Raw genomic sequence first — 13,808 nt, forward strand, 5'->3', positions numbered from 1 at the left:
CCACTTTCGTAAACGATAACCGATAAATGCTCCGATAATTTTACGCTGTTGGCGTAAACTCTATTTTCCGAAGGGATGTTAAAAAGTCAGTTTTTAATTAAAAAAAACAGTGGGTCGCGTCGCGAAATAACATCGCGTTGGTTAAATTAAAATTAAGGGTAAATATAGGACGATTCAGAATTCTCTTTTGCGTCTGTCCTTCGCGTGATTTACGTTATAAAATGCATTTTCTCTGCCACGAGTGTTCTTTGCGCGAGAAACATGTTTGCATTTTTATAAACTTTGTATGCTATACTTCTATCTCTCATTCTCTTTAGAAGAATCACGCCTCTCACGGTTTTCAAGTTTATATGTTTCAGTATTTTCTCTACATATCTCTTTCTTTCTCCCTCTCTTTCTCTGAAAAATATTAATTAAAACTTTCCGAGAGCAACGTGCTCATATTGTACGCAAACGTTCGCCCAACAAAGTTTTCTTCGGTCGACGATTTCTGGGTCAGTTTATCGAAGTCGCCGCAGCCCAGGGTGATACGCTTTGAGATCGACAGGGTTGATGAAGCGACGAGAACGGAACGCAGCGATGATTTAGCAAACTTTGTTACGTTCGTTGGACGAATCCTACTTTTCCTGGCGTGGTGTGTACAGGACGCTCGTCATGAATTCATCGTGAAAAATCGATTATCCGGCCATGGCACATTAATCGTCCTTACTCGGCTCGTCCGCCGATAGGCCCTTTGCCGTCGAGCGAGAAAAAAGTATACTTGTACTTCAACGGTTATTCCAGGAGAAAAAATCTCCCCGCAATCGCGCGAGAGAAAAGAAGTAACATTTATCTGTGTTATGAAAGCTTATCTGATACATATATGTATGTGTTATTTACCATGAATTTTTCAAATCAGGGAGATTGAAACCCTGTAAATATTTATAGGAGGTTGAATTGCAAAGATTTCTCGACGAAGAAAAAGATCACGATTCTTTCCTTCTGCAGGAAGAAAATATTCTCGTAGAAAATTCAATATAATTTTTTAATCTGTGGAGCATATTAAAATATGTATAAAAGAAATTACCATATTTTTACTCAATATTATATTTTATCAAAAATATTGTAATTATTCAAATATTTTCGTCCACAAACAAATCCATAATTTACATTTTTTATAATGATTAATATGCTAGTGTGTCGTTATATTTTATAATAAAAATGTTATAAAAGGGAATATATTTTTCGTGTAATTTGTATCATAAAATATTTTCTCCATATATATTTTCTAATATTTAACCGATAAATGTGGACATATCTCGATATAATGGCCATCGATCGTGAAGAAAGAGCGACAAAGCGTGAAGGGAGGAAAATTCCAAAGCCTGATAAAGGTGCTCCAGCCATTATCAGTTGCTATTATATCATACTTGCCTATACACATACATATGTATTGTGACTCGCATCGTCGCCTCGAGGAAAATATACGTCAAAAGTCGGTCGTCATTATTAGCGCGCGTTAATTATCTCTTTCGTTCGCGGTGAACAAACCGACAGCAATATCGTCATCGATAACGCTCGGAGTTTGGCTGCATCATGCTTTTCCGGGTCACCGGTTATATCATGCTCCACCGGGACCATCCTACGGTAACCTCGATGCCTCCTACGTGCCGATAACCAAGCATTTAATTAGGCACAGTGTCATCGAGGATGGAGGAGGGTGCAGGATGCGAACAGAGGGTTGGACGAGCGAAGTCGCGAGGCAATCTAAGCACTAACGCAATGCGGTCGGTCCTGGATCGTAATCACGGATTGTTAATTAGTGTGGAAACACGACGGAGTCTTCGTTATCGGGGCGTAACGCAACGAGAGAGGAGAAGGAGGAGGAGGAAAGAAGAGCCGAGTCAATCAGTCGATTCAGCTACCACTCGACGATGAAACGCAGCTGGTTTCACCATCGCGACCGTGATGAAAGAAATCGCTACCGAATGGATTGCGTCTGGGGTATAAAAGATACCTTTATGAATTACTCTTAAATTTTGATCGCTCGATATGTGAAAGATAATTATGTAACGCGATTGTTTTTCAATTTGCAGGTTTAAATAATACATTGAAATCGTATTAAAAAAAATTAGAGAAGAAATCTTTTTAAATAAAATAAACAGTTTTAAAATAAAATTAACATTTTTAAAAATAATTTTTACACTTAAAATTGAAACGCTTCTTCTTGTATGAACAAGAGATTATCTCTCTTTCGTTTAGTATATTTTATATTAATTCTATTTTTTTTTTAAATTAGAGATATTATACGTCTGAATATATATTATTTCTGATAACACATATTATATTTTTTTCTCATATTATTTTTTATTTACCTTTTCATTTTTATATATTTTTTTTCTTTAAATTGCGTGAACCCGGACAGTAATCAAGAGAAGAAGCTCGTCATCGGATAGCGCTGTTAGCTCATTACGATGTCCTTGGGGATGAAACGCACTAATTTTTCGGGACAAAGGAGACGCGGACTTTGTGCGGAATTAATATCCCGGGGAATATTTCTACCGTATAATAATCGTCGTGGTCGCAAATTAACAATAGAGACGAATACCGATTGATCTTTACCAGACTAATAATCTTTTGAGGGCTGTGTATGAGTATATTAAACTTCAATAATGCTGTCCATAAGAGAATGGCAACTGTAATTATCGAAAATAAATCAGTAGTTGAAAACTATTATCACACAAACAACCACATTCACTAGTGTTTAGAATTAAAAAAAAATATTTAAATATTAAAAGAGAAAATTTTCCAATTCTCTCACGTATCTCGTTAATTCCGGTATCTTTTAGAGAAAAATGTTATGACACGAGAAAAGTAGTGTCGCGAGTGACGTGTCGTATATCACCAGGTTTTTCAGGCGAATCATCCGTTTGTTCCACGATCACGCAATCAAGCAGAGCGGGAAAAAATCCACGAGGTATCCAAAAGACGCGACGGAAGACGTCTGACGGATTAGGACGTCTCTTTGACATTCCTCGGATCGTTCGTTCGGACGGCCAAGAGCCTCGACGCGCCTCCAATGACAAACCGTCGTCGTTTATCTTTCCGAGTCTTCGCCCCGTGGCGGAATTCTGGAACGGTTTGGCGAAGGATTCCTTCTTGGACAAATAGCAATGGCGTCGACGACGGTGAGCTCGTTAAACGCTCGTTTTTCAAGCTCATCCGTCGGTTCCGGACAGACGGCTTCGCGATCAGCAAAGCGAAGCTTAATATGCCGCCCGTACTTTCCAAAGTTTTCGCATGCAACAACAAAGACTTCCATTCTCTTGCTTCCCTCTTACCTTCCGATCCATCACTTGGTCTGGAGGATGTCGAGTCTTGTCATGCGCGATTACAATTGGCCGCAAAAGCTCGGTCGATCTCTAAAAAGCTCTTCATTCTTCATAAGGAACGATACTTTCGAAGCAAAATGCCTCGAGAATGGTTATGATATTGTTATTACATATTTTATATATTGAATTGATCGACCGTACAACGCATGCATTAATCTTCTGTCGTAACTGTCATCCAGGACAACAACTTCTCACGTGAGGTATCAATTTTTTCGGCCACGAGATATCAATATCAATTCTGATCGTGTGTCATTAATCAAACAGTCGGTTGAAATATCGAACCCTTTCGACGAAGAGTCGAATAGAAACGTTATTACGTACCTGCCATTTCGCTACAGATCGTTCCCGAAATATATTTATGAGCTATCTACTTGATCGAGACGTAATACTTATTCCTCGCGTAAGAAAATATCTTATAATTTATACGAGAATATATTTATATATAATATATAAATATATAAAATGTATGCGCGAGTTTATTTTAAGTTTGCTCGGGGAAAGAGAAATTTTCAGGGTCATTGCTGTCTACTTTTTTTTGCAATTCGCGCAATTTTCGTTGCCAAAAGCGAAAGCCATAAGCTGGCTTAGTTCCGCTCGCCGACTTTTCCTCGAGATGTCTCGTGACATTCGCTATATCGCCCGAATAATTCGAACACTTGGGTAGACGTTTATCGGGCGCATTCTCTCTTTCCCTTCCTCTTTTCAAAGTTGAAATCTTTTCCGAAGATTGGTCGTGCGCTGTTAAACTGCGCCGTCGAGATATCTTTCGAAAGTACAATATTACGCGACGGAATCAATACTTTCCTCGCAAGTCGGTAAACATTGTACGTGGGAGACGTACGCGTGTGACGGTGCTTGCGCCGGCTTAAGGGAGAGAGAACAGTTTCCGGGACGTGTCGCGAATGCGAAAACCTCAAAGATATTTGCGCGAAAATTTGAATACGATCGTCGAGTCGCGTATCTCTCGGATACTACTCCGAAAAATGATCGCGGTTTACTCTCGAGCTGGTAAACACAGCAGAGTATAAAACGAGCAAATAAAAAGAGAAAAACAAGAGAGTTAACACGGTCGCTTAATTCTCATCATCGAGAGCCAAGTAACTCTGGAATCTGCATATCAATGTGTGTTTCGAGTCTCTCCGCGAGTCCTTTACCGCGAAAAGGTCGAAAGTTTGCGGCGCTCGAGCCTCTCTGCGGTTTCGTAGAAAGGTATACCGTTCTTTCCTCGTCGCTCCGTGTCGTAGAAAGCCTCATCGACCGGAATCCTGCCTTTTACACTGAAGACACTGGTAAAGACGAGGGCGACCGCAGCACGCGCGACGGTGGTAATCTATAGCGGCCAGGTGTATCGATTATCCTGTGACCCGATTCGGACTGGATATCGAGTTCCTGGGTCGGCATATAGAATTCCCACCGTTGCACGCATCTGTACGCGTGCGCCAGAGATGGACTGTTCCACGTGCAAGGGTGGATCCTGGGGAATCGCGCTGCTTCCGCCGCATATGTGTTTCGAGCAATCGCATATCTTATCAAGGACCCTTTCAACAAAAATAATCTTGCTAATTTTGCGTCTTGCATTATAAATTATTAGATTCTGAGATCACTATTCCTATATTTATCGATCAATTTTTAATTAATATATATTTAATCTCTTTTAATTTTATGTGCGAGAATAATTCTGAGATCAAAGTATATATAGTGCTTATAGCTGAATGTTTTGCTATGTGAAAAAAATTTTTTATATTTTGTAATATTATTATTATTATTACGATGCACGACAATTTCTCCCAGTTTAATTACACCCGCATGTATGAATGATCTCAGTGATTGCAATTCATTAAAAATGCCTCAGCGTTTTTAATTGCGCGATTCGCACGTATTCGAGCCGTAAATTCATTCCGTATTAATTTTGTGCTTTACAAAGAAGCATAAATTCTTGTCACGAAGACCGAATGTGACACCTATATTTCACGATCTGCGTATTCTTTATCGGAAGATCATGCCAATGTACTAGTATATGAATTACATAATTTTTTTTTAACGAGCCAATTAAATTAACATACAAGACGAGATTCTGGTGGAAATTTCTAAATATTTCCCTAAGTTTACGTTAAATATAAAGCAATCGCTTTATATAACACAAAACCCGACTATTTATACAATAAATACTCATGGCGTTTTTAGCAAATCGCCACAAAAACAGGACAAAAACCAGACATTTTGACGTGACGTAACTCTAACATCGTCTACGAAAGGCTAACGACTTTCCGCGAAACATCTACAAATTAATGGGCTTCGATCGACGGCGTTTTATGGCGCCGAGACAATGTTACCCGCCCAAATGACCCATCTGACCCAGACGATCCAACGTCTAAGGTTTAACTGATAATCCCCTCGCGTCGGACCCTGCAATGCACCTGTCGTAGTACAGGGTTTCGACTTCAGGACTGTCTCCTCCGCACGTGACGATATCGCGAGGAGAGTCTTACCATCGGGTCGTCGTTGCGTATTTATGACGGCGCGACTGTCTGCAATAATGGCTCGCAGCTCATCCCGTATTCCACGCCACGTTTCGACCAGCGGTCACGCGACTCGTCGTTGGCAACCTAATCCCCATTTTCTTTTTCCTCCCCCCCGGTTGCTTGAGACTGCGTGATACAATTTTGCAATTTTGTGAAATTCACAAACGACGATACGTTTACCGTGCAAAAGGCAACGGGATCGGATAATACATACGATATCGTTCAACTCTCTTATTCTCAAGGAAAGGTGAGCGTTTCGTATCGGACACGATCGAGCCTCTCGTGAATTTTTCACGCGAAAAATATTCGACAATATTTGGACGGCAAACGTTATCCTTCCATTTCACTTAACGTTCACTTCCCGCCAACGCAAGCGAGAGAAAATTAAAATTCAAACTGTCAAAACTTTGGTTTTACTTCAACGCTACGACTTGTACAATACAAAACGTTCAATATGAATATTTTTGTTAGTTTTGTTATTAATATTGTTTGTACATTATATAAAACGTAATTGTATTTTAATGGCTTGTACGCGTAGGTGGATTCCAAACCGACACTTTGATAATTAATTTGATAATAATAAATGAAAATTTATTTCTTAAAGCACACACAAGAGTTTACTGTTTGTATGTACAATTGAAAACAATAATCCGCAATTTTATTAAAAATTTAAATCCCTAACAACCATTGTTTGTCTTTTACTTTTTATCCTACATTGATAAAAAAAGTCCATATTGATACGCAAACAACAAGCATTAAATTGATGTTTACAATAGATATTAAAGTGATTTACATTTCGAGTGTTTCTTTATTCTTTATAATTACAAAAAATGATTTCCCTAGAGAGACGTTATGAAATCTAGCTGTCGCGATCAAAAAATTTGCTCGCACGATAGGAAGGAAATTGCGATCGTATTTTTTCAAATCGCTGAGAACGAACAATGGTGATATCGTTATCCATGCGCGAACAAGTTAGAAGCGCACTCAAATGTCTCATTCAGGGGACTGCGTTATACATGAAGTTTCGACGACGCGAATCAGAAGTCGCCATCGGCGACCACTAAATTCTCCATGTTGTACGCATGCACGACATCCGCTTCCGCCTGGTAATAATAATCTATACGCGTGTGTCGTGTATGCGGAAACACGGTGTTTTGCGCGCACATCGGCGGCTATTAAATTAGCGCGAGCGCGCGAAACGTTATCCGCGCAATCTCTCCTGAAAAAAGGGAGAGGCGTCGCCGCCTCTCTCGCGAATTACAATCGAGATGATAACTAATTATTGTGGAGTGTACCGTGAACTCTAGGAGATTAGTTTTGCCCCGATCTACGGGATTATGCGACGGAATTAATCCGCCATCCGTAATTCCACGCGACGATACTCTTGGATTCTGTAATAGTACATACGTGGGTGTAACGGTGCTGCGCATAAAAGCAAAATTGTAAGAGAAATAAAATGTCATAAAATATTTGAAGAATTTTTTAAATCTAATAAATTTAATGAAAAATGTGTAATAAATATATATAAAAAAATATATAAAAATATGTATAATAATAGTAAAAATATACGAGAAAGAAGTAGAGCATTTTATGACCTGAACTATCTCCGTTATGCATGCAGTTATCGAAAAGTTTTAAACAAAAGTTTCACAGAGAGGATATACATATGATGCATGTAATAAATTTCTTACAGCTTATGCGTTTTCACGATATTAACACATTATCTCTATTTTTTTAAATAAAATATTTTTTTTCTTACATAAATTAATTCTCCTCATCATTTCACACATAAAAATATAAAAGGAGTTTTTTATTAGAATTAGAATTAAAATTTTGTGTGTATTAGAAAAATAAATACTACACGAGATATTTTATAATTTATTTTGATATGTTGCGACATAAAATACGTGTAATACTTTATAAAGTATTTACTTTTCGATAACTTTACTTTAAGATTTTTACACAAAAAATTATAAGCTAAATTAACTGACATAAAAGAATATATAACTATATCTTTAAAACAAAATATATATGCAATTGCAATTGTATAAAAATAAAACTATGAATCGATTATATTCATTATTCTGTGAAGAATTTAATAAGTATTTTTAATATATTTTACAAAATTTTACATATTTTATGTCATTATATGTTAAAACAAATAAAAAATCATATACACTATATTGATTCTTTTGATAATTTCGCCCCAATATTTTTATACGTATAAAATGAGGAGAATCGATATGTTGCATCATATTTCCCCTTGAAATTGTGAACTTTTGTTGAAAGCTTTTCTCGATAACTGCAACTATGGCAGAGATAATTTAGGTCATAAAGTTAAGTGCTCTGTACGTGCGTACGTTACATATAGGAAATTATTCGGATACAGTTCGATATTCCGATATTTTCAATCAACTAGAAATAGAAACTTATTGGGAATTCTGTCCGCTTTGAGGTAACGACGAAAATTGGTTGGCAATTTTTGACTAGCGATGCGCAAAACTAACTACACGTTACGGAAATTCAAACCACACATCTACCTGTACGTCGCTCGTCAATCCATCGATTTAACGATTTAACTCCAACGACGGATTAAACTAAACTGCTTTCGCGCATGCGATATCAAAGCTTCGATCAGCTCTTTCGTTTGTCGCTTATAAATCTGTCGCAAAATATAATTTCTCCGCTTCGTTCGGGACTCGAGCTGCGCTCGCGAAAAAGTAAATTCTTTCCTCCGGCTGTCGTTCTTTGCCCCAGTTATATGCCAAGGGGAAACGTCGCGATCGACTTTGGACGAGAGGAGGGTGAGTTTCGGTCGCCATCTCTGAGAGTCCCGTCGGGACGGGAAGCGACCGTCAATAGAATCTGCTGGCAATCGCGAATTAATTCTCGAAACTCGTTTCTCTACCGTTTCGAGCTTTCGACGGGGGCGGATCTTACTCTCTCCCTCCCTTCATTCTTCGATAAAATAAAAAATCAACCCCCTCGACGCCGTTCCATCTTCCAAGCTCCCCTCCACGTTCCGCTCCAACGATCTGGCGAATATAATGGCGTCTGTAGCGGACTTTAATCAAGAAGTGATAAAAATCAACCGCGGTCGGTTGGAATCGATTTCTCGGAAGTTTCTTTTCGTAACAGGCTGCAAATAGCAGCAGGATCGCTTTAAGATCCGGCGAACGATAGCCAAAGGAAAGCGGAAGGAAAAACCCAACAGAACCTCTTGTAATCTTCAACAAAGAAGCTGAAGGGCCATCTCGAGATATGAAATAAATCGAAATGAAAATTTCCGCAACTCGCTAATAATGCGTTCCAGAGATTGCAATGTAAATTCTAACTTCTGTCTACATCGAATTTAAAAGAATAGCTCTTTTTTAAGTATCGTTCCGATGAATATTTATCGCATCGGATAAATCGGTCTAATGTCTCCCTTCGATTAAATTAAATTTACCGACGACTCTGATGATACACTTGACATCCGGTAATCGAGGAACTTTTTGCCAAATCGGATGCGGATCGACAGCGAGTAAACCGATGCATATCTCGATGTTCATCGAGTCGATCGACTCCAATTTCCATAACAACATGATATACAGGAGGAATAAGCGCGGAAGAGAATCGAGTTCGCTTTTATGATTCTGCTCATATTTTTTATTTTATTTCTCTAACAACTTTCCGGCCGAATCGACCTACTGCGCGTACCCGCGAGTTCATTTCGCGAGGGCTTCGGACGATCCTTTATAAAAATCCAATAACAGGTAACCCAGATATCGTTTTGCGCGACGTGCGCTATCCATCGCTATCCATGAGCCATCACGTCGATTGCGCTCATTTTTTCCCCTCCCGCAAACAGGTAATAAAAAGCAAACCACCGAATTTTAAAGGTACTCCGCGTGCACATCTGTTTCTCCGGCGTATTTCCCGCTTATCCATAATTGACGATGCACTCCCCGCGTGTTGCTCTGACCAGCGAGACGAGAGATTTTTATATTCTCTCCCGCGCGAGAAAATACGTATCTTAAAAGAGACACGTCCGAAAAGAAGTGGATTCAATTCTCCGCGGTTTTTCAGATTCCCGTGGAAAATGTCTCGAGGCGTTGTACGCTTCTTTTCGCGCGATATATTTCCACACACAACGAATAAACAGTTATTTACTTATTACTTCCGTATCTTCGGTTATATCCGGCCGCGTTGTAAAAATACAGAGTTGAATAAAAAGTACAACTGAAAAAAATTCGAAAGATATATTTAAATTTTTCTAGCGTGTTGTTTCTTAAGAGAATCCCTCTAGCGGTATTCCGCTACATTTTATCCCACGCATTTTATCATGTAGCTTCGTTTAACGTAACACCAGTCACGTATCACGAGAACTCCCGCGCAGCCGGGACCTATATCGGGTGTGTTAACCTATTTAGGTAAAGTAAATAACGGAGGGAATCGTGTCACCGTCGTTTGCAGCAGCCGCCTCTCGGACGCTCCGGATCGGGACCCGGAGGCTGTGTCAACCGTCAACGCCAAACTCGTCCAATCAGAACGTGTAAAAATCATTAGAAGGGCGAATCCCCGAAAGTGAATTTCGTGCCTGCGACGCTAATCCGTAGGATTAAATTAATCAATCGCCCGATTTACCGATCCGGGGCCTCGCCCCGTTAAATTGAGAGTGTCAATATTACACAGAGTCACACACACACACATCTCTCTCTCTCTCTCTCTCTCTCTTTGCTATTCTCTTTCACGTGAGACTCTCCTCGCGAGTATTATCGTAGTCCAGTCGAGGGATGCAGAATTTCCTTGTAATTAGCATTGTTTACGCACAGCGTTGAGAGAACGCGACGTTCTCCGTTAATCAAATTCAACTTCATCACTGGAAATTCAGTCGCGACACCGACCTCGTGTTAATTCGTTCCCCCTCTCCCCTCCCCCTTCAATGTTAGTTTACTGTCAGTCTATTATACCAGGTGGAACAATCTTCTCTGTGAATTCGAGAGCCTGTCGATATATCGCCGCTTCGATGACAAAGATCTAAAGTTTCAAGAATCGGTTCGTTAACTCGAATGCGAACGTTTATCGATTAAACGAGACGAAGAATTTACACAAATACCTCTGTCGAAGAACGATGTCACGGAAGAACGATTGCACACAGAAGAGCAATGATAAACGTTAAAATACCGCGTTAAATTTAGTATATGTACGCCACGAGTTTTCAGTTCCACGATGATGATTTTAAAATTACACTCTTCTCGTTATCAATATCATCTGTCATCATTGACGCGAGACTCGTCTCGGTTGCGCAACATTGATCTTGGTCGTTTCGTTCGCAACTATCGAGCCATTATTCGAGGTAGAGCGATCTCTTTGTAAACTCGCCGAGTTCGCTGATCTCATTATCGACCTCATTGCGAAGTCTGGATTAGAAGTTCGTTAAGTTGGCGAGGCTGATAGATGTTCGACGTTCCAGTAGACCCTAGTCTAGAGTAGGAGAACGATCTCGAGTTACGTAACATCGCTGAATCGATTGATTTAATAAACTCGTGCGCAAAACAATCAAACGTAATCGATTGTAAGCTAATAAAGGAAAGCTGTTGGATATCGCCGGATAAATATCGCGTTAAATTACCTTATGACGTTGCTTGCCTTTTGAAATTTTTACTCGACAATGTGACAATGAATAATTGCAGCTCCCGAGATATTCCGATACTCTTATCATCGTCTCTCCCCTCTATCTTCCTTTGTCAATATCAATCCACCCTGTTAATTACCCGAATCTCTTGCGACCTCATCAAACTTATTCTGGAACGGGGCTCGGTTAACACTCGCGAGTATGATAGACTGCTCCTCTATTTATACCGAGGCGGTTCAACTTGTAGAGGATTACTGAATTATTCAAGCATGACGAACTAGCATCTCCCAACATGATAGTATAAGCTGTCTCGAAACAATATCGTAAACGTAGCGAGTTTTCTCAATTTTTAACAAAAATGCGATGGTTTATCACGCGAAATTTGTAACATTATGTATCTTAGCATTAAAGTTTAAATTAAAAAATATTACAAGATATACAATGTAGAACAAAGAATACATGATATTATTTCATTCAAATCTATAATAAAATATTAATATCAGACAACAGAAAGATTTAGGTAATAAATGCGATTTTATCGGTTTGTGCGTTTTCCGAATCGCATTTCATCGAGTCTGTTGAGCGGATAACACATTTCCCTGCTGCGTTTTACGCGTCACACTTGCTGGGTCTCGCGAGATCACACGATTACTTCTGCCTCGTCTAGACGTTCAAACGCGACGCTTCTAAAGGCGGATAACCGCAACCTCGTGTCGTTTTAGCTCGACGTCTCTCTCGCCGCATCGGGATAGTAGTAACGCGATGGGACGGACGTGAGCAAGCCGTTATACGTGCCTCCTGACAGTCAAGAATTTACTTCGCTACGAACGCATTACGGCCACTCGAAATCCCCCTCTTGATTCCTCCACCCCTTCGAGCACGCCAACATTTGCGTATTTTACTGGCTTTACCCGAGAGAATTCGAGATATACCTCTGTGTTATCGTCGAAAAGGATCTGGCCCAGGGTCTGTGAAGGGTCAGACCGCTAACGTTTACGGGCTTTGCCCAGAGTAAATTCAGCCACTTCTTCCCTACCCTCCTCTCTCTCTCCGTTGCAACGCACTTTGACTGCATCAGCGTTTGTCAAAGCGTGCCGATCGTTGCGAAACGGAAATTATGGCCGAGCAATTTCGGGTGAGAGAGAAACGCGGTTGCACGTGTCTGGAAATCGCGATCGCGCCAACTTTTTGTAAAGATGTTCAATTTGAAGAATAACACAAAGAGATAACGTAAAGGATGGTCCTAACTTGGACTTTCTCAAGTGCAAACAAGTTTCCCCTTGAAATCCATGAATGAGAATTGTGGCACTAATCCCGGGGTGCCATGTATATTTCATCGTTCAATTCCGTCGCCAAAGTTTTCGGTAGCGCGAAAATATGCGAGTTTAATTTCTCTCTCTCTCTCTTTTTCTTTTTCTTCTCGCGAATGCATCGGCAAAGCGAACGACCGTAACTCTAAATGATTTCTCCTCGAGTAATAGAACGAGTGGTTCGCGGCGGTATAATCGTCGCAAACTTGGCAATTTATGCGGGAGACGTTATGGATCTTGCCTGGCCTCGACTCGAGAAAGGTTTTTCCGAGGCGCGAATCTCGCGGGCTTCCTTGCGAAGAAAGAGAGAGAGTAACGACGAAAATTCATTATTTCACCGTAGGAACGTACGTGGAATTTCGAGGAGACGGAGCCCGCCGCATTCCACGGGGAATTCTTCGCGAAAGCAATTTGCATAAAACAATCAATAAGACAAGATTGATAAGTGTCTTAGCGCTGACTGATATAGCGCGCAACGTGTATTACGTAGTCACTCTTGAAATTTCGACCCTCGTGCGTCAATTTATCACGCAACCGATGGCAATCTTTTACGCTATCCCGCTCGTCTAACGTGAAATTCTATTTAGATTACGCTTAAATAATATAAAAATCATACAAAAAAAAATAAGTGTCAAATCAAAACTTATATACTTAAATTAACGCGTTCATTGTTTCATAAATACGCAACAATTTATATATTATATATTTATATATTTATAATCTCCTTAGAAGAATTTAATAATTTTAAATTTCAACAATATTATAATCTTATTTCAATAGTAATTGTCATCTCAAGAATATATAATTATTTAATTCTACTTTAAGAAAATTATAATCTTCGATTTAAAAATGTTATTTTCTATCTAATATTGCTTCTTTTTCATTCAAGAAAATTAAATCTTAAATCATAAGAATATATTTTTCTCGATTGAACTATATAAAATGGCTTCATTCAAGCAAGCAATTATTCAAGCAATTATATTTTTCT

The 13,808-nt window shown here is 39.5% G+C and overlaps 1 protein-coding gene across 4 annotated transcripts in view; it reads right to left on the minus strand.

The window, feature by feature from the left end:
• The window catches only part of LOC145973441 (uncharacterized), a 197,897-nt gene that overhangs the window by 51,480 nt on the left and 132,609 nt on the right, over positions 1-13,808 (minus strand). The gene's annotated exons all lie outside the window — the stretch shown is intronic.

The sequence above is a fragment of the Camponotus vicinus genome, unplaced genomic scaffold (assembly GCF_025532165.1).
Source record: "Camponotus vicinus isolate PSW18456_S1 unplaced genomic scaffold, iyCamVici1.0 SCAF_6, whole genome shotgun sequence".
NCBI classification, from domain to species: domain Eukaryota; kingdom Metazoa; phylum Arthropoda; class Insecta; order Hymenoptera; family Formicidae; genus Camponotus; species Camponotus vicinus.